General features: G+C 43.8%; 1 protein-coding gene across 2 annotated transcripts in view; it reads right to left on the reverse strand.

Annotated features, from left to right (window-relative positions):
• LOC311106130 (SPRY domain-containing SOCS box protein 4-like) overlaps window positions 1-20,144 on the reverse strand; it is a 66,087-nt gene extending 45,943 nt beyond the window's left edge. Inside the window, exon 1 of one of the 2 annotated variants that reach the window (XR_014610296.1) lies at window positions 19,873-20,144. The gene's annotated coding sequence lies outside the window, so the exon portion shown is untranslated. The remainder of the gene's footprint in view (window positions 1-19,872) is intronic. The other variant, XM_084148450.1, reaches the window with a different exon arrangement.
• Window positions 20,145-20,475: the final 331 nt, after the last annotated feature.

A 20,475-nucleotide genomic window follows, 5' to 3' on the forward strand; every position in this document is an offset into this window, starting at 1 on the left:
ATCTCCTTCTTGAGCGGTATGACGGCTGCCCCATGGTGTTTATAATTGCGTACTATTGTTTGTACAGATGAACGTGGTACCTTCAGGCGTTTGGGAAGGATGAACCAGACTTGTGGAGGTCTACAATTTTTTATCTGAGGTCTTGTCTGATTTCTTTGGATTTTCCCATGATGTCAAGCAAAGAGGCACTGACTTTGAAGGTAGGCCTTGAAATACATCCACTGGTACACCTCCAATTGACTCAAATGATGTCAATTAGCCTATCAGAAACTTTTAAAGCAAAGACATTTTCTGGAATTTTCCAAGCTGTTTAAAGGCACAGTCAACTTAGTGTATGTAAATTTCTGACCCACTGGAATTGTGATACAGTGAATTATAAGTGAAATAATCTGTCTGTAAACAATTCTTGGAAATAATAGGTGTCATGCACAAAGTAGATGTCCTAACCAACTTGCCAAAACTATAGTTTGTTAACAAGAAATGTGTGGAGTGGTTGAAAAACTAGTTTTAATGCCTCCAACCTAAGTGTATGTAAACTTCCGACTTCAACTGTATGTAATTGGTCTCAATATCCAAGACCAGAAAGATGTGCAATGCATATAGATTGTCATCCCACTCATCACAAATATAGATGGTTACCAGAACCAACGTACCAATATGGACATGAATACGTGCTCACAGCAGTCAATATGCTGTTGCGTGCCTGTGTATGGTACCACAGTTTCAGCATGCATGATCAGTACAGTATGAGTATAGAAATGTGTGGGCATAAGTCTTTTCCAGGAGCCTCTCTTTCACCCTCAGATCTGGGGAAGAGATGAATGATTGTTTTGCTGCATCTCTCCTCCACTATGGAAAGAGGCATCCATCACCTGTAGGTGGGTTGTGTGTGTGTCACATACCAGGGGGGGGCATAGGGACTCAGATCACCACTAGACTACACCATACCAAGTTTCAAGTAAAATGAAATGGCTTTCTTGCAAGCTCCAAACCCAACAATGCAGTAATCCATAGCAATGTAGTAAAATAAGGTAGAATAAAAAAACAAGTAAAAAAGCAACAGTTTATTAGGTACACCACATTCAAGAAAATGGTTAGCTCCTACAGACAGTGAGTCACGTTGCCGTGGCTTGCTATATAAAGCAGGCAGAGGCATTCAGTTACTGTTCGATTGAACATTAGAAATGGGCAAAATGAGTGACATAAGCGACTGAGCGTGGTATGATCGACGTTGCCAGGCATGCTGGTTCCAATATCTCAGAAACGGCCGGCCTCCTGGGCTTTTCACGCATGCTATTGTCTAGCGTTTACCCAAGAATGATGCAACAAACAAAAAACATCCAGTCAGCAGCAGTCCTGTGGGTGAAAAAAGTTTGTTGATGAGAGAGGTCGAAGGAGAATGGCAAGAAACGGGCAATAACGGCGCAGTATAACAGTGGTGTGCAGAACGGCATAACTGAACGCACAACTCGTTGTCTGCTGCAATAGCCCATCCGTGACAAACACTGACTACACTGGGTTCCACTCCTATCAGCTAAAAACAAGAAAACGGCTCCAGTGGGCACGCGATCACCGACACAAAGTGGCGCCAAAGTGGCGCCGGAGAAGATGGCTGCCGTTTTACAGCCCTCTAACCAATTGTACTATTATGTGTGTTTTTCCGCGTTAGTTGTAATTTATTTTGTACATAATGTTTCTGCCATCGTCTCTTATAACCAAAAAGAGCTTCTGGATATCAGGACAGCGATTACTCACCTCGTATTGGACGAAGATTTTTTCTTCAACGAGGCGGCCGCGAAGGATATCATACAGACACCCGACAAGGCCCAAATCCCCGTCATTCGCGTGAGGAAGAGACGGCGATATCGTGGACGTAGATCGGGGTGCCTTGTAAGGATCCGACGGCGAGCGAGTAAACTGCCTCTTCCATCCATCCTATTAGCCAACATTCAATCATTTGAAAATAAATTGGATGACCTAAGATTACGGTTATCCTACCAACAGGACATTAAAAACTGTAATATGTTTCACCGAGTCGTGGCTGAACGACGACATGGATATCATACAGCTAGCGGGCTATACGCTACATCGTCAGGATAGAACGGCTGACTCCTGTAAGACAAGGGGTGGCGGTCTGTGTATATTTGTAAACAACAGCTGGTGCACAAAATCAAATACTAAGGAAGTCTCGAGGTTTAGCTCGCCTGAGGTAGAGTATCTTATGATAAGCTGTAACCACACTATTTACCAAGAGAGTTTTCATCTATATTTTTCATAGCTGTCTATTTACCACCACAAACCAATGCAGGCATTAAGATTGCACTGAATGAGTTGTACAAGGCCATAAATCAACAGGAAAACGCTCATCCAGATGCAGCGCTCCTAGTGGCCGGGGACTTTAATGCAGGGAAACTTAAATCCGTTCTACCTAATTTCTACCAGCATGTTAAATGTGCAACCAGAGGAAAAAAACTCTAGACCACCTTTACTCCACACACAGAGACGCATACAAAGCTCTCCCTCGCCCTCCATTTGGCAAATCTGACCATAACTCTATCCTCCTGATTCCTGCTTATAAGCAAAAACTAAAGCAGGAAGCACCAGTGACTCGGTTAATAAAAAAGTGGTCAGATGACGCAGATGCTAAGCTACAGGACTGTTTTGCTAGCACAGACTGGAACATGTTCCGGGATTCTTCAGACAGCATTGAGGAGTACACCACATCAGTCACTGGCTTCATCAATAAGTGCATCGATGATGTCGTCCCCACAGTGACCGTACGTACATACCCCAACCAGAAGCCATGGATTACAGGAAACATCCGCACTGAGCTAAAGGGTAGAGCTGCCGCTTTCAAGGATCGGGACTCTAACCCGGACGCTTATAAGAAATCCCGCTATGACCTCCGACGAACCATCAAACAGGCAAAGAGTCAATACAGGACTAAGATTGAATTGTGCTACACTGGCTCTGACGCTCGTCGGATGTGGCAGGGCTTGAAAACTATTACAGACTACAAAGGGAAGCACAGCCGCGAGCTGCCCAGTGACACAAGCCTACTAGACAAGCTAAACCACTTCTATGCTCGCTTCGAGGCAAGCAACACTGAAGCATGCATGAGAGCACCAGCTGTTCCGGATGACTATGTGATCACGCTCTCCGTAGCCGATGTGAGTAAGACTTTTAAGCAGGTCAACATTCACAAGGCCGCAGGGCCAGACGGATTACCAGGACGTGTACTCTGAGCATGTGCTGACCAACTGGCAAGTGTCTTCACTGACATTTTCAACATGTCCCTGACTGAGTCTGTAATACCAACATGTTTCAAGCAGACCACCATAGTCCCCGTGCCCAAGGACTCTAAGATAACCTGCCTAAATGACTACCGACCCGTAGCACTGACGTCTGTAGCCATGAAGTGCTTTGAAAGGCTGGTCATGGCTCACATCAACAGCATTATCCCAGAAACCCTAGACCCACTCCAATTTGCATACCGCCCCAACAGATCCACAGATGATACAATCTCTATTGCACTCCACACTGCCCTTTCCCACCTGGACAAGAGGAACACCTACGTGAGAATGCTATTCATTGACTACAGCTCAGCATTCAACACCATAGTGCCCTCTAAGCTCATCACTAAGCTAAGGATCCTGGGACTAAACACCTCCCTCTGCAACTGGATCCTGGACTTCCTGACGGGCCACCCCCAGGTGGTAAGGGTAGGTAACAACACATCTGCCACACTGATCCTCAACACGGGGGCCCCTCAGGGGTGCGTGGTCAGTCCCCTCCTGTACTCTCTGTTCACCCATGACTGCATGGCCAGGCACGACTCCAACACCATCATTAAGTTTGCCGACGACACAACAGTGGTAGGCCTGATCACCGACAACGATGAGACAGCCTATAGGGAGGAGGTCAGAGACCTGGCCGTGTGGTGCCAGGACAACAACCTCTCCCTCAACGTGACCAAGACAAAGGAGATGATTGTGGACTACAGGAAAAAAAAGAGGACTGAGCACGCCCCCATTCTCATCGAAGGGGCTGTAGTGGAACAGGTTGAGAGCTTCAAGTTCCTTGGTGTCCACATCACCAACGAACTATCATGGTCCAAACACACCAAGACAGTCGTGAAGAGGGCACGACAAAGCCTATTCCCCCTCAGGAGACTGAAAAGATTTGGCATGGGTCCTCAGATCCTCAAAAAATTCTACAGCTGCACCATCGAGAGCATCCTGACTGGTTGCATCACCGCCTGTTATGGCAACTGCTTGGCCTCCGACCGCAAGGCACTACAGAGGGTAGTGCGTACGGCCCAGTACATCACTGGGGCCAAGCTTCCTGCCATCCAGGACCTCTATACCAGGCGGTGTCAGAGGAAGGCCCTCAAAATTGTCAAAGACTCCAGCCACCCTAGTCATAGACTGTTCTCTCTGCTACCGCACGGCAAGCGGTACCGGAGTGCCAAGTCTAGGTCCAAAAGACTTCTCAACAGCTTCTACCCCCAAGCCATAAGACTCCTGAACAGCTAATCATGGCTACCCGGACTATTTGCACTGCCCCCCCACCCCCATCCTTTTTACGCTGCTGCTACTCTGTTAATTATTTATGCATAGTCACTTTAACTCTACCCACATGTACATATTACCTCAACTACCTCAACTAGCCGGTGCCCCCGCACATTGACTCTGCAACGGTACCCCCCTGTATATATAGCCTCCCTATTGTTACTTTATTTTACTTCTGCTCTTTTTTTTCTCAACACTTTTTTGTTGTTTTATTTTTACTTTTTTTGTTAAAAATAAATGCACTGTTGGTTAAGGGCTGTAAGTAAGCATTTCACTGTAATGTCTGCACCTGTTGTATTCGGCGCATGTGACCAATACAAATTGATTTGATTTGATTTGACAATTAAGGAGTGGAAAAGCATTGCCTGGTCCAACGATTCCCGGTTCCTGATGCGTCATGCTGATGGCAGAGTCAGGATTTGGCATAAGCAGCATGAGTCCATGGCCCCATCCCTGCCTGGTATCAACGATACAGGCTAGTGGCGGTGGTGTAGTGTGGGGAATGTTTCCTGGCACACATTAGGTCCCTTGATACCAATTGAGCAACGTTTCAATGCCGTGAAGAATTCAGGCTGATCTGGAGCCAATGGAGGGTCCAACCCGGTACTAGGTGGGTGTACCTAATACACTGACCACTGTGTAAACTGAACAAAAATATAAAAACGCAACAATTTTACTGAGTTAGTTCATATAAAAGGAAAATCAGTCAATTGAAAAATATTAGGCCCTAATATATGAATTTCAAATGACTGGGCAGGGGTGCAGCCATGGTTGGGCCTTGAAGGGTATAGGCCCACCCACTGGGGAGCCAGGCCTAGCCAACCAGAATTAGTTTTTTTTCCCACAAAAGGGCTTTCTTACAGACAGAAATACTCATCAGCTGTCTGGGTGGCTGGTCTCAGACGATCCCGCAGGTGAAGAAGTCAGATGCGGAGGTCATGGGCCAGCGTGGTTACACGTGGTCTGCGGATGTGAGGCCGGTTGGACGTACTGCCAAATTCTCTAAAACAACGTCGGAGGCAGCTTATGGGGTGAGAAATTATCAATTAATTATCTGGCAAATGCTCTGGTGGACATTCCTGCAGTCAGCATGCCAATTGCACTCTCCCTCAAACCTTGAGACATCTGTGGCATTGTGTTGTGTGACAAAACTGCAATTTTAGAGTTACCTCTTTTTGTCCCCAGCACAAGGTGCACCTGTGCAATGATCATGCTGGTTAATTAGCTTCTTGATATGCCACACCTGTCAAGTGGACGGCTTATCTTGGCAAAGGAGAAATGTTTACTAACAGGGATGTAACAAATTTGTGCACAAAATGAGAGAAATAAGCTTTTTGTGCGTTTTATTTCAGCACATCCCAAAGATGTTCGATGGGGTTGAGGTCAGGGCTCTGTGCAGGCCAGTCAAGTTCAGCCACACCAACCTCGACAACCCATTTCTGCATGGACCTCGCTTTGTGCTTGAGGGCATTGTTATGCTGAAACAGGAAAGGGCCTTCTCCAAACTGTTGCCCCAAAGTTGGAAGCACAGAATCGTCTAGAATGTCGTTGTATGCTGTAGCGTTAAGATCTCCTTTCAATGGAACTAAGTGGTTTAGCCCAAACCATGAAAAACAGCCCCAGACCATTATTCCTCCTCCACCAAACTTTACAGTTGGCACTATGCATTGGGGCAGGTAGCGTTCTCCTGGCATCCGCCAATCCCAGATACAGCCGTTGGACTGCCAGACGGGGAAGCGTGATTAATCACTCCAGAGAACACATTTCCACTGCTTCCTGAGTCCAATGGCGGTGAGCTTTACACCACCCTAGCTGACGCTTGGCATTGCATAGGGTGATCTTAGGCTTGTGTGTGGCTGCTCGGCCATGGAAACCCATTTCACAAAGCTCCCGACGAACAGCTCGTGCTGACGTTGCTTCCAGAGGCAGTTTGGAACTCGGTAGTGCGTGTTGCCGCCGAGGACAGACGATTTACTTCGCGGCTCAGGCATTGTTGCTCCTAGAAGTTTCCACTTCACAATAACAGCACTTACAGTTGACCGGGGCAGCTATAGCAGGGCAGAAATTTTACAAACTGACTTATTGGAAAGGTGGCATCCTATGACTGTGCCACGTTGAAAGTCACTGAGCTCTTCAGTAACGCCATTCTACTGCCAATGTCTGGCTTTGAAGATTGTACGGCTGTGTGCTTGATTTTATAAACCTGTCAGCAACGGGTGTGGATGAAATAGCCGAATCAACTAATTTGAAGGGGTGTCCACATACTTTCCGAAGGCACTGTATATAAAAAGGTATTCAGACCCCTTGACTTTTTCCACATTGTTACGTTACAGCCTTATTCTAAAATGGATTTTTTTATTTTTTTATAATCTACAAACAGGTTTAGAAGTTTTTGCAAGTGTATTACAAAACAACAAATACCTTATTTACATAAGTATTCAGACCCTTTGCTATGAGACTCGAAATTGAGCTCAGGTGCATCCTGTTTCCATTGTTCATCCTTGAGATGTTTCTATAACTTGGAGTCCACCTGTGGTAAATTCAATTGATTGAATATTACTTGGAAAGGCACACATCTGTCTATATAAAAAGGTCCCACAGTTGACAGTGCATGTCAGAGCAAAAACCAAGCCATGAGGTCGAAGGAATTGTCCGTAGAGTTCCGAGACAGGATTGTGTTGAGACACAGATCTGGGGAATGGTACCAAAACATTTCTGCAGCATTGAAGGTCCCCAAGAACAGTGGCCTCATTCTTAAATGGAAGAAGTTTGGAACCACCAAGACTCTTCGTAGAGCTGGCCGCCCGGCCAAACTGAGCAATCGGGGGAGAAGGACCTTGGGTCAGGGAGGTGACCAAGACTCTGATGGTCACTCTGACAGAGCTCTAGAGTTCCTCTGTGGAAATGGGATAACCTTCCAGAAGGACAACCATCTCTACAGCACTCCACCACGCAGGCCTTTATGGTAGTGGCCAGACAGAAGCCACTCCTCAGTAAAAGGCACGACAGCCTGTTTGGAGTTTGCCAAAAGGCACCTAGACTCTGACCATGAGAAACAAGATTATCTGGTCTGAAGAAACCAAGACTGAACTCTTTGGCCTTAATGCCAAGCGTCACTTCTGGAGGAAGCCTGGCACCATCCCTACGGTGAAGCATGGTGGTGGTAGAATCATGCTGTGGGGATGTTTTTCAGCGGCAGGGACTGGGAGACTAGTCAGGATCGAGGCAAAGATGAACGGAGCAAAGTACAGAGAGATCCTTGGAAACCTGCTCCAGATTGCTCAGGACCTCAGACTGGGGCGAAGGTTCACCTTACAACAGGACAACGACCCTAAGCACACAGCCAAGACAACACAGGAGTGGCTTCGGGACAAGTCTTTGAATTTCCTTGAGTGGCCCAGCCAGAGCTCGGACTTGAACCCGATCGAACATCTCTGGAGAAACCTGAAAATAGCTGTGCAGCAACGCTCTCCATTCCAACCTGAGAGCTTGAGAGGATCTGCAGAGAAGAATGGGAGAAACTCCTCAAATACAGGTGTTCCAAGCTTGTAGCACCATACCCAAGAAGCCTCAAGTCTAATCGCTACCAAAGGTGCTTCAAGAAAGTACTGAGTAAAGGGTCTGACATTTCTGAAACCGTGTTGCTGGTTTTGTCATTATGGGGTATTGTCATTATGGGGTATTGTGTAGATTGACGAGGGGAAAAAACAATGTAATCAATTTTAGAATAAGGCTGTAACCTAACAAAATGTGGAAAAAGTCAAGGGGTCTGAATACTTTCCGAATGTATAGGGGTAAGGTGCCTAGGCTTCAGGATATATGATAAACAGAGTAGCATCAGTGTAAATTATGATAGTATACGTGTGTGCATGTAGTCAATATAAATGTGTGTGCGTGTTGGAGTGTCAGTGTGTAGAGTCCTGAGAGTGTGCATAGAGAAATAAAAATCACAAAAAAACAACCAGATCCCAAGTTAGTTGACAACATACAGAGCAAACCTGTAATAACACACACAGTACCTTCCAGTATGATAGCCTTGACAGGCAACCCAGTTCAGCCACTGGTGGCTTAGCCATTGCTAATGTAACCTTAATTTACATGAAATTGGACATGGCAGATTACAGATAAACAAAATATATGCAAACCCGTTTTTATCGTTATTAGCACAGGACAAGTAGGGCTGTGGCGGTCATAACATTTTGTCAGCAGGTGATTGTCAAGCAAATAAGAGCGTTGTGCCAGTAACCGAAAGGTCGCTGGTTCTAATCCCCGAGCCGACTAGGTGAAAAATCTGTCGATGTGCCCTTAAGCAAGGCACTTAACCCTAATTGCTCATTGCTCATCTAAATGACTAAAATGTAAATGTCTAAAATGTAAGGTAATTTACCGTTAATTAACATAAACACGTTTAGCATCTCCTGGCTTCCACCCATAGCCTACAAGCCACTGATGCAGACCTTTGGAACAGCTACATTTAAAAAAGTCTAATAAATCCATGTAATATAGCCTACACCATCACAATAAATCCATTATTTATTTTAGACAGGTCTAAAGAAGCATGATATGAAGAAAATGTAGTCTATTTCAGAAGAACAGAATAGCATACTCTGAGTTGTCCTTTTGTTAGGCACTGATCTGGCTATGCCAAATGGCTGTGGGCTACACTAGTTCATTTAGCAGACAAGATGTGTTTAGAATTCCCTGGCATTGTTTTTTATAGTATGAATACAATTGATCATAGCTCAATAAAATATTAAGTATATTTTCTCCAAACAATTTCAAAGGAAGTGCGCACATGTGGCTATTCTGTGTTGAGCGGTTATCAAAGAAACTGGTCCTCCTATATGATTAATTTAGAGTTATTTATGCAAATTTAGTTGTGATACAAACGTTGGGCTATGTTTTGAATTATAATACACTCTAAGGCTGCATGACAGGAAAAAAGTCGCATGAAAGGCATGACCTCTGATTTGTTACTTGTTCAAGCTGCACAAACTTCAGTCTCTCATTTACAATTTGACAAGCACTTGATAATATTCTCACCAGGCATCCCACTTGTGAGGCCATAATGCCCCCTAAAAAATCCATGCTTTTTGCAGCCAAAGTGGCCGTTGTGCCCTTGGGCTGAATATAATAATTATAATTCCCTTCTCCCGGCTGCTGTGCTCCGAAGCACCTCTCACTCACATGGCTCTCTCGGATCTCTCAATTCTTATTAAATCAAATTGTATTTGTCACATGCGCCAAATACAACAGGTGTAGACCTTACAGTGAAATGTTTACTTACAAGCCCTTAACCAACAATGAAGTTAAGAATACCCCCCCACCCCCCCAAAAAACAATATAAAATAATACGAAACAAAAGTAACAAATAATGAAAGAGCAGCAATAAAAATAACAATAGCGAGGCTATTGTGCGCCTCCCGAGTGGCGCAGTGGTCTAAGGCACTGCATCGCAGTGCTAGCTGTGCCACTAGAGATCCTGGTTCGAATCCAGGCTCTGTCGTAGCCGGCCGCAACCGGGAGACCCATGGGGCGCCGCACAATTGGCCCAGCGTCATCCAGGGTAGGGGAGGAAATGGCCGGCAGGGATGTAGCTCAGTTGGTAGAGCATGGCGTTTGCAACGCCAGGGTTGTGGGTTCGATTCCCACGGGGGGCCATTATGAAAAAAAAATTAAAAAAATAATGTATGCACTCACTAACTGTAAGTCGCTCTGGGCCAGAGAGCGTCTGCTAAATGACTAAAATGTAAATGTAATATACAGGTGGTTCTGGTACCGAGCAAATGTGTGGGGGCACCGGTTAGTCGAGATAATATGTACAATTGAAGTCGGAAGTTTACATACACTTAGGTTGGAGTCATTAAAACTCGTTTTTCAACCACTCCACAAATTTCTTGTTAACAAACTATAGTTTCGGCAAGTCGGTTAGGACATCTACTTTGTGCATGACAAGTAATTTTTCCAACAATTGTTTACAGACAGATTATTTCACTTATAATTCACTTTATCACAATTCCAGTGGGTCAGAAGTTTACAAACACTAAGTTGACTGTGCCTTTAAACAGCTTGGAAAATGTCAGAATAGGCTAATTGACATCATTTGAGTAAATTGGAGGTGTACCTGTGGATGTATTTCAAGGCCTACCTTCAAACTCAGTGCCTCTTTGCTTGACATCATGGGAAAATCAAAAGACATCAGCCAAGACCTCAGAAAAAAATTGTAGACCTCCACAAGTCTGGTTCATCATTGGGAGCAATTTCCAAACGCCTGAAGGTACCACGTTCAAACAATAGTACGCAAGTATTAACACCATGGGACCACGCAGCCGTCAAACCGCTCAGGAAGGAGACGCATTCTGTCTCCTAGAGATGAACGTACTTTGGTGCAAAAAGTGCAAATCAATCCCAGAACAACAGCAAATGACCTTGTAAAGATGCTGGAGGAAACAGGTACAAAATTATCTATATCCACAGTAAAACGAGTCCTATATCGACATATCCTGAAAGGCCGCTCAGCAAGGAAGAAGCCACTTCTCCAAAACCGCCATAAAAAAGCCATACTACGGTTTGCAACTGCAAATGGGGACAAAGATCTTACTTTTTGGAGAAATGTCCTCTGGTCTGATGAAACAAAAATAGAACTGTTTGGCCATACTGACCATCATTATGTTTGGAGGAAAAAGGGGGATGCTTGCAAGCCGAAGAACACCATCCCAACCGTGAAGCACAGGGGTGGCAGCATCATGCTGTGGGGGTGCTTTGCTGCAGGAGGGACTGGTGCACTTCAAAAAATAGATGGCATCACGAGGAAGGAAAATGATGTGGATATATTGAAGCAACATCAAGACATCAGTCAGGATATTAATGCTTGGTCGCAAATGGGTCTTCCAAATGAACAATGACCCCAAGCACACTTCAAAAGTTGTGGCAAAATGGCTTAAGGACAACAAAGTCAAGGTATTGGAGTGGCCATCACAAAGCCCCGACCTCAATCCTATAGGAAATGTGTGGGCAGAACTGAAAAAGTGTGCGTGAGCAAGGAGGCCTACAAACCTGACTCAGTTATACCAGCTCTGTGAGGAGGAAATGGGCCAAAATTCACCCAATTTATTGTGGGAAGCTTGTGGAAGGCTACCCAACATGTTTGACCCAAGTTAAACAATTTAAAGGCAATGCTACCAAATACTAATTGAGTGTATGTAAACTTCTGACCTACTGGGAATGTGATGAAAGAAATCAAAGCTGAAATAAATCACTCTACTATTTTTCTGACATTTCACATTCTTAAAATAAAGTGGTGATCCTAATTAACCTAAGACACCGAATTTTTACCAAGACTAAATGTCAGGAATTGTGAAAAACTGAGTTTAAATGTATTTGGCTAAGGTGTATGTAAACTTCCAACTTCAACTGTAGGTAGAGTTATTAAAGTGACTATGCATAGATAATAAACAGAGAGTAGCAGCAGCGAAGGGGGTAGCCATTTGATTTGATGTTCAGGAGTCTTATGGCTTAGGGGTAGAAGCTGTTTAGAAGCCTCTTGGACCTAGACTTGGTGATCCGGTACCGCTTGCTGTGCAGTAGCAGAGAGAACAGTCTATGACTAGGAGGGCTGGAGTCTTTGACAATTATTAGGGCCTTCCTCTGACACCGCCTGGTATAGAGGTCCTGGATGGCAGGAAGCTTGGCCCCAGTGATGTAATGAGCCGTACGCACTACCCGCTGTAGTGCCTTGCGATCAGAGGCCGAGCAGTTGCCATACCAGGCAGTGATGCAACCAGTCAGGATGCTCTCAATGGTGCAGCTGTAGAACCTTTTGAGGATCCGAGGACCCATGCCAAATATTTTCAATCTCCTTAGGGGGAATAGGTTTTGTTGTGTCCTCTTCACGACTGTCTTGGTGCGCTTGGACCATGTTAGTTTGTTGGTGATGTGGACACCAAGGAACTTGAAGCTCTCAACCTGCTCCACTACAGCCCCGTCGATGAGAATGGGGGCTTGCTCGCTCCTCTTCTTTTTCCTGTAGTCCACAATGATCTCCTTTGTCTTGATCACATTGAGGGAAGAGGTTGTTGTCCTGGCACCACACGGCCAGGTCTCTGACCTCCTCCCTTACAGGCTGTCTCGCCGTTGTCGGTGATCAGGCCTACCACTGTTGTGTCATCGGCAATCTTAATGATGGCGTTGGAGTTTTGCCTGGCCATGCAGTCATGAGTGAACAGGGAGTACAGGAGGGAAATGAGCATGCACCCCTGAGGGACCCCCATGTTGAGGATCAGCGTGGCGGATGTGTTGTTACCTACCCATGCCAGTCAGGTGATCGGGTCCTTCTCACAGGTATTTCAGCTAAGAAGTAGGCTACAAGTGAATGAAGACAGACACGTCGGGGACGCAACCTCGTGCTTCACTCATCAAATTCCGAGGCGCATATTGAAGATGTTAGACATTTACTTTTCGGCAGCCAAAAAGATGAGTAGGCCTAACGAATAGCAAAAGCACTAGCCTGTCAATCTACTATCCCCCATAGTACAAAAGTTTACCTATTCTATTGGTCAACTTGTCCTTCTGTGCAATAAATAAATATTCCAAAACATACTCTGCGACAGTTGTGGGATGCGAAAAATCCCAAATTAATAAAACCACTGATATCAAAAACCTTTTAAAAGCAATGAGGCTGATGCAACAGATCAGAACGTTTAGCTTAAAATGTTGATAAACTATTAGGCTATAAGCGCGAATCGTCCAAAATGCAATCAATTAGCGGGAAAACACTTCTCGAAAGTGACGGCAAATGCGATTATGCATGTAATGCTTTATTATAGAGGCGCATTTTTTTGGTGAAAATGATCTTGGCCAAACTTGAAACTCACGCGCAGCCTATGTATGCCAATTAGGCTCTACACCGCTTATGAAGCAGATTAATGTGCTTAAATTGTAAGAAGTTATTTCCGCACTTTAGTTGTGATACAAACCTTATTAAAACATATATGCCTATGGGCTAGGCTACATGAGTTGTGCGACTATGATTTGAAAAAGTGTGGGAGTGTGGGGGGGGGGGGGGGCACGCGCTGTTTCTTGCCTTACTGGACAAGCTGGGCATCATTCACAAGTGATAGGCTAATATTGTCACCCATCAGACTATTCTTAATTTAAACGTTGTCTATACATATACTAAATGATATATGTGTGAAATTAGTTTTGATTTAGAATAGACCATTATCATGGAACAGGGGCATGGGGAAAAAAATACATGTCATCTTGCACTTAATTAGTGAATGGAGGACTATTTTCCCGTGGTTCATTTTCATGCCAGCCAGGTAGGCTATTCTCCTGTTGTAAAGCTTAGCAATGTGCTTAATATTAGGAAAGTTGCTAAATAAATAAAATATAGTAGGCCTAGCCTATAGAAAGCTGATGGGATCCTCCTCTTTTTAATAGAGGCCATCAAAACTCTGTTTTCTCACACAATTGCACAGCCTATAGAAATGTTGGGCAACATGAGCTCTCATGAAGTGTTTGATTAGATTTTCAATACATTTGCATTGATGTCAGAGTGATTAGGAGGGACAACAGAGTGCTGAGTACCCGGCAGTTAGCAAGTTTGGTAGGCTACTAATGACCATCAGCAGCATCAGAGCTTGGAGAAGCCTAGTTACCGTGACTACACGGAGTGGTGGTAATACACACAAGTGACATCAGTAAGAGTAGCCTATAACTATAGCACAAAAGTGGCTATGAAAAAGCAATTATCTTTGTGATCGAGTCACACACACCTACTAAACGGCGCAGACCAAGTGAGTCCAAAACTGTTAAAAACGCACTTGGACAGTAAATTAATATGCGAGTCAAGCTGCAACTTGAGCAATTAAATTCATTAAAACTACTACATTGACTGTATGATATTACACAGTGTAAACATGAGGCCTTTAAACTGTCCCGCTGTCCCTTACAGCCCAGTGTGTCATTCAGTGACCGATCACGTTTAATGGGATTTTTAAACATTACCATTTGACTCACTCAGCAGCACTGGCATAGTGGCAACATGTCCCTCCCTGACACTGATCCGTGTGTGTGTGGGAGGGATGGAGGGACAGAGGGCTATGGGACACACAGGCACAGCCGATAGGACTAGTGCTAGTGTGTCACGACTCTGGACAGCTGACTGACTGCTGGCTGACACAGCATTGCTGGTTTGTGTGGAGATTAAAAAGCATTCATCACCAGACAGGGTGGAGCGGAGGAACCGCAGTTTGCCGTTCCTCCTTGACCGTGAGTGTCCCTCCCGGGCTTTGATTGAACAGACCGACAGAAGAGGATGTGAAATGATTTGTGCGGTTCTGAACTTTATGTTCCTGGAAGCTAGGTTCCCAAGATGGTGATCAACATGAATAGCATGCACCTGTCTGATGGAGGGAGATGGAGTGGCAATCTGAGGGGTGGCAGTGGCACTGACTGGCAGTATAAAGATGACAAAATGTAATCTTGGTTGCTATTCTTCAGAGTCATTCAAATTAGTGAATCAAGCAATGTCACTTAACTGTTATGCAATGCCAGTCAAGACCTCATAATGCCAGTCATTGAGAAATAGAAGGCAGGTGGGTTAAAAGAGAAAGAAATTAAGACTAGAAAGAGAGCAGGAAAGAAAGAGAGCGAGAAACCGATCGAGAGAAAGAGTGAGGGGTCATTATACATTCTGTATGTCACCACAGCGGTTTGTTGGGACGACTGATTGCTGCTCCACACAGGGCCTGACACGCCAGTCATTTGCAACCTCATTTGTCACAATAAATTAGCCAAATATCCCAGCAGCAATAAAGTTGTCATGGCAATAACCGCATCATCATCAAATTAGCTACAAAACATTGCTTATTCTGCTTCATAAGCTCCTACTCAGTCCCTGACTGCATCTCCATAGCTCTTCCCCTCAGTGACAGAAACATGTGGGAAGCTGAAACAAGCTGCCAACGCTTCGTTTCCCAGTGGAGGGGGACTATTTAATCAGAAACGCCTCTCTCAGGATGGCCGTGAGCCACAACAGCCCCCGTACTGAGACTGCGAGGGGAGAAACATAACCTGACTATCACATAACCTGCTCACAACAATGTTAGGGTGTCCTGTCAGTGTCAGCGCAGCTCACTTACTTACTTTATGGTAGGGTACAGTGAAAACAATATAGCTAGCAACATTAGCACCAACTGACCGAGTGGGCTGAAGCAGGATTGTGACAGGGTAGGATATTCTGTTTCCCTCAACACACCACCACTTCATTAAACACACATTTAGGAACCACAGCCCTGTGTGGGATGTTTATTGCAATATAGTAGCCACATTCACACCCTGTTTGTACTACATGTGACAGTAGGCTATGCAACAAACACCACAACATAAACTGGTTCCATTAAAGTGTATTCAGGGGTGGTGTGCTGAAAGAAAGCGTTCCATCACAATCTTGCTTCCAGGATCTAGCCCACTCTCTCAAATTAAGTCTACCACTCAATGGCTGTCCTGAGAAGCAGTCTAAAAGATAATACCGATGTGTTCCACCTGTGCTTTTACCTAATATGTTAAACTACACCCCATCTGTTAAACTACACTATCGTTCCCCACTAGTCATTTTCTTATTTCAGGTAAATATACAGAAGGCATCCTTTAAGGGGGTTGTAAAGGGTTTAAACTAATTTATAGACCGTTCATTATTAGTTAATGTAGTTTATAAGGTAAATCCACACAGAGGATGGACAAAGACACTCAATGCCCAACGTGTAGGCCTAGAAATAATCCTATCCTTCTTTGCACTGATCCAAGCTATCCTGACATCTTAAATCCATTCTCAGACCAGGAGAGGACATTCTGCCTATTTGATTGAGATTTTATTAGGATCCCCATTAGCCGACACCAATGGTGACAGCTAGTCTTACGGAGGACCGACACATTATGAAAAATACATTACAGACAAGACTTTACAATTTAAATACACTTACATGTAGTGTGTGTGCATCTATCAGTTACACATACATCAGTACATACTAGGGTTGGGCATTATCCAGATTTTCATAACGTTTCTCTCATACCGAGATATACGGTATCACCGGCTTAGTACACAAGGGGGCGCCAAAAAACGCAAAAAAGCCCATTGGGCATCTGTTACCAGAATGCTAACATAATTAGCACAAGTAATAGCATTTACAATGACATTTACAAGCGAATGTGAATGAGAGACATTGTGCAAATGATTTTGACGCATGCTTGTCTGAAGGAAGAACAGTACTGGCTCTGGAGCAGCATGTGTAGTCTACACGCTGTGTCTGTGTGGAGTCGCTAGGGCAACGGGCCTGCCTGCTCTACTCAGAGAAGAGGGGAGAGTGGCTGCTATACAAATAACTCATCCAAAGGGCTTTGACTTCTCAAACACAAAAGAAAGCTAACACAATATGATGCCCCGTCACCTTATTAATTCAGCCACTTACTTAGATTAACTAGCAAGTTAATGCAGAATTCATAATTCTTTCCTGCGTGGAAAAACACGTAACAAATATCTTAAATATTAAATTATTTTTACTGTAAGTTCTGATCGGCATCAGATTCATTTCGTGCTTCAGTTGCACTTCACTCAGATGACAATTCACAAACGGCCATTCTATCAGCAGACGTAGTTTAAAAAAAAAAAAAATTATTTAACCTTTATTTAACTAGGCAAGTCAGTTAAGAACAAATTCTTATTTACAATGACGGCCTACACCGGCCAAACCCGGACGACGCTGGGCCAATTGGAGCTACATATCAGTCAGACATAGCTCTGACTGATGTGGAGTTACTTTTCTCCAGTTACTTTTCTCGGTGTAGCCAGCCTACTTTTCTCAGGTAAAATGCAAGATGAACTTTAAGAAAAACATTAGGAAATGTAGCTGGCTACATTCTTTCTATGATAAACATTAGAAATATGACGGCCATGCAACATTTTTGCAAAAAAGACCTTGCTTTTTCATTGTACGCTAATTTACTTGTGTGGCTGCCAGACAAATAATGTTGCACTTTGTTGTCATCTGATTAAAATGAAGCTGCACTAATGTATTTCCTGTGGAAGACAACGATATAGTTGCACGTCCCATCCCGTACGGTATATATGGCATACCGCCCAAGCCTAGTACATACACACAAAAACTAGGTCACATGGGGGAGAGGCGTGCCGTGAGGTGTTGCTTTATTTGTTTTTTGAAACCAAGTTAGCTGTTCACTTGCGCTATATGAGATGAAAGGGAGGTCCATGCAATCATTGTTCTGTATAATACTGTGTGTTTCCCTGCAATACTTGCTTTGTGGAGTGTGGTGTCAAAAAAAGCAGAGCATCTCTTTATCACAGACAGACCTCCCCCAGCTTTACAACCATTGAATCAATATGTTTTCACAATGACAGTTTACAATCTAAAGTAACACCAAGTAATTGAGTCTCCTCAACAGCCACACAATTCATTACCAGATTCAGCTGAGGTCTAGAACTTAGGGAATGATTTGTACCAAATATATTGCTCTTAGTTTTAGAGATGTTCAGGACCAGTATACTACTGGCCACCCATTCTAAAACTGACTGCAACTCTTTGTTTAGGGTTGCAGTGATTTCACTAGTTGTGGTTGCAGACGTGTATAGGGTTGAATCAGCAGCCTACATGGCCACAGGCTTTGTTTAATGCCAGTGGCAGGTCACTGGTAAAAATATAAAAGAGGGCCTAGAGAACTGCCCTGCGGTACACTACACTTTACATGTTTAACAGAGACTCTTCCATTAAAGAAAACCCTCTGTGTTCTACTACATAGATATCGTGGATTCAGAGCTATGGCAGAGGTTGAAAAGCCATAACACAAGTTCTCAACAACAGGTTATGGTCAATAATATTAAAGGCTGCACTGAAATCTAACAGTATAGCTCCCACAATCTTCTTCATATCAATTTCTTTCAACCAATCATCAGTCATTTGTGTCAGTGCAGTACATGTTGAGTGCTCTTCTCTCTAAGTATGCTGAAAGTCTTAATTTGTTTACAGAGAAAAAGCATTGTATTTGGTCCCCAAAAAAATCCAACAGTTAGCCTATCCCAGCTCTGCATCTGTGTGGTCATGATGCACTATGCATGTAGCCCACCCAAATGGCTATAGGTCACCTGACATGACTGAGGTCATGGGTTCAAACTCCAGATGTTAATAATTTGGAGTGTGAGGGCCGTGAATGGTTCTACACTAGCAAAAATCGGAATAGTTCCACCCCTGGGGATCATTCATTGATTAGGCCTATATACAACCGCCATAAACTGGTAATGGTTTTCCATATAATGGGTTAGTTGGAGGCCTAGTCAAAAGACTAAGCAAGGCCTACTCTGGTGACAAAGAGGTTTAATGTACCATCCACTAAAACGCATTAAGGAAAGAAAAATAAATATCAATATGATAACTGGCTCCTCCACTGGTCCATCGCACCATAACATGTCAGCCACTTCATCTGGACAGTGCCCATGCCAGGCAGATGGTGTGGTTACCGGCTACTCTAGGGGATAAAGCATTTACCATTTAAAATGGCCAACAAACTGCAACAGATCCACTTGTATAGGCGTCCGATTTGGTAAACCCACTTCAGCAGTAAAATAGACTTGCTCACAGACTAGACAGAAGTCAACTCAGCTGTGACAATGGGAAATCAAATTGAAACTGAAACCAGACATGAAAGTTCTGCAAAGGAGTAGACAACAATACAGTTTCTGCAAAAAGTTATTTTCCTAATGTAAGTAACAACAATTACGGTGGCCTATTTGGTGTCCCAGTTGTCGACAGTATGAGGTGCTGAATATTCTGCATGTTGTCAACTATAAAAATGTTTGTTAATTATGTTTATTTGCTTGCAGTCACAGAACATTTTCAGAATATCGTTACGAACACATTCTAATCATAATCAGTGTATTCATCTTTTGTCATTATTTACCAAGCTAAACGGTGGGATGAATGAATTAAACATTGTTCATTACAAGTAAAATGCCAAATACAAGTTATAGTTTCTCAAGTTACCACGCCTTGCTTCCCAGTCGACTTAATTTAATTTCGCTTTGTTTTCAAAAAGTCGTAAATTAGCCTTGTCATGCGAACGGTTTATTGACAAAATATATACCAAAAAACTACCCAGTGCGACAAAGTTGTAAACACTGCCAAGTTTTCTAAACGTCACGAATATTGAACAACACTATCGAATGTGTTCAAACCTGATTATATTCGACGCAATAAAATGAAACAAGCAAGATATGTTTGTTTTTACTTACGTTCCAATGTAACCAAAAGCCTCGCCTGGCGATCGACAAAGCTCTCACGAGGCCAAGTTCCCTCCTTGAGTGAAACAAAACCAAAACCGTTGGACTTTGCGTCGAATATATTCATTTGGTTTCACTAAGCCTTACCAACTCAAATCTTATGTGCTGATTTATCAGCGAATTTTCTCTATCGACGGGAATTCGAGACGGGCGCTTTTGTTCAGCGAGCCATTCCGTGGATATTACCATTCATGTGTCTCTAACACACACTGATTGGCCACGTCGCTCGAAGGATAGGATCGGGAATAGGTGATGGCTAGGGCACCAGCAGAGCCATTTCTTTTCGCCGTCCTAAAGTCTGCCAGATTTTCGCAGCAAGGATATAACGATAAGACTAGCTAGTTTTGCTCACAACACTGACCTCGGCGAGTGAAGAAGTAACTTAGTCTAAATTTGACAAACATCAATGTTGAGAGAGAGTTGAAAGTGGTCAGGAAAATAAATTAGTTATTTACATTTTAGTAGACGCTCTTATCCAGATCGACTTACAGTTAGTGAATGCATACATGTTTTTTTTTCTCCATACAGGCCCCCGTGGGAAACGAACCCACATCC

Source organism: Coregonus lavaretus (genome assembly GCF_964263955.1).
Source record: "Coregonus lavaretus genome assembly, chromosome: 30".
Classification (NCBI taxonomy): domain Eukaryota; kingdom Metazoa; phylum Chordata; class Actinopteri; order Salmoniformes; family Salmonidae; genus Coregonus; species Coregonus lavaretus.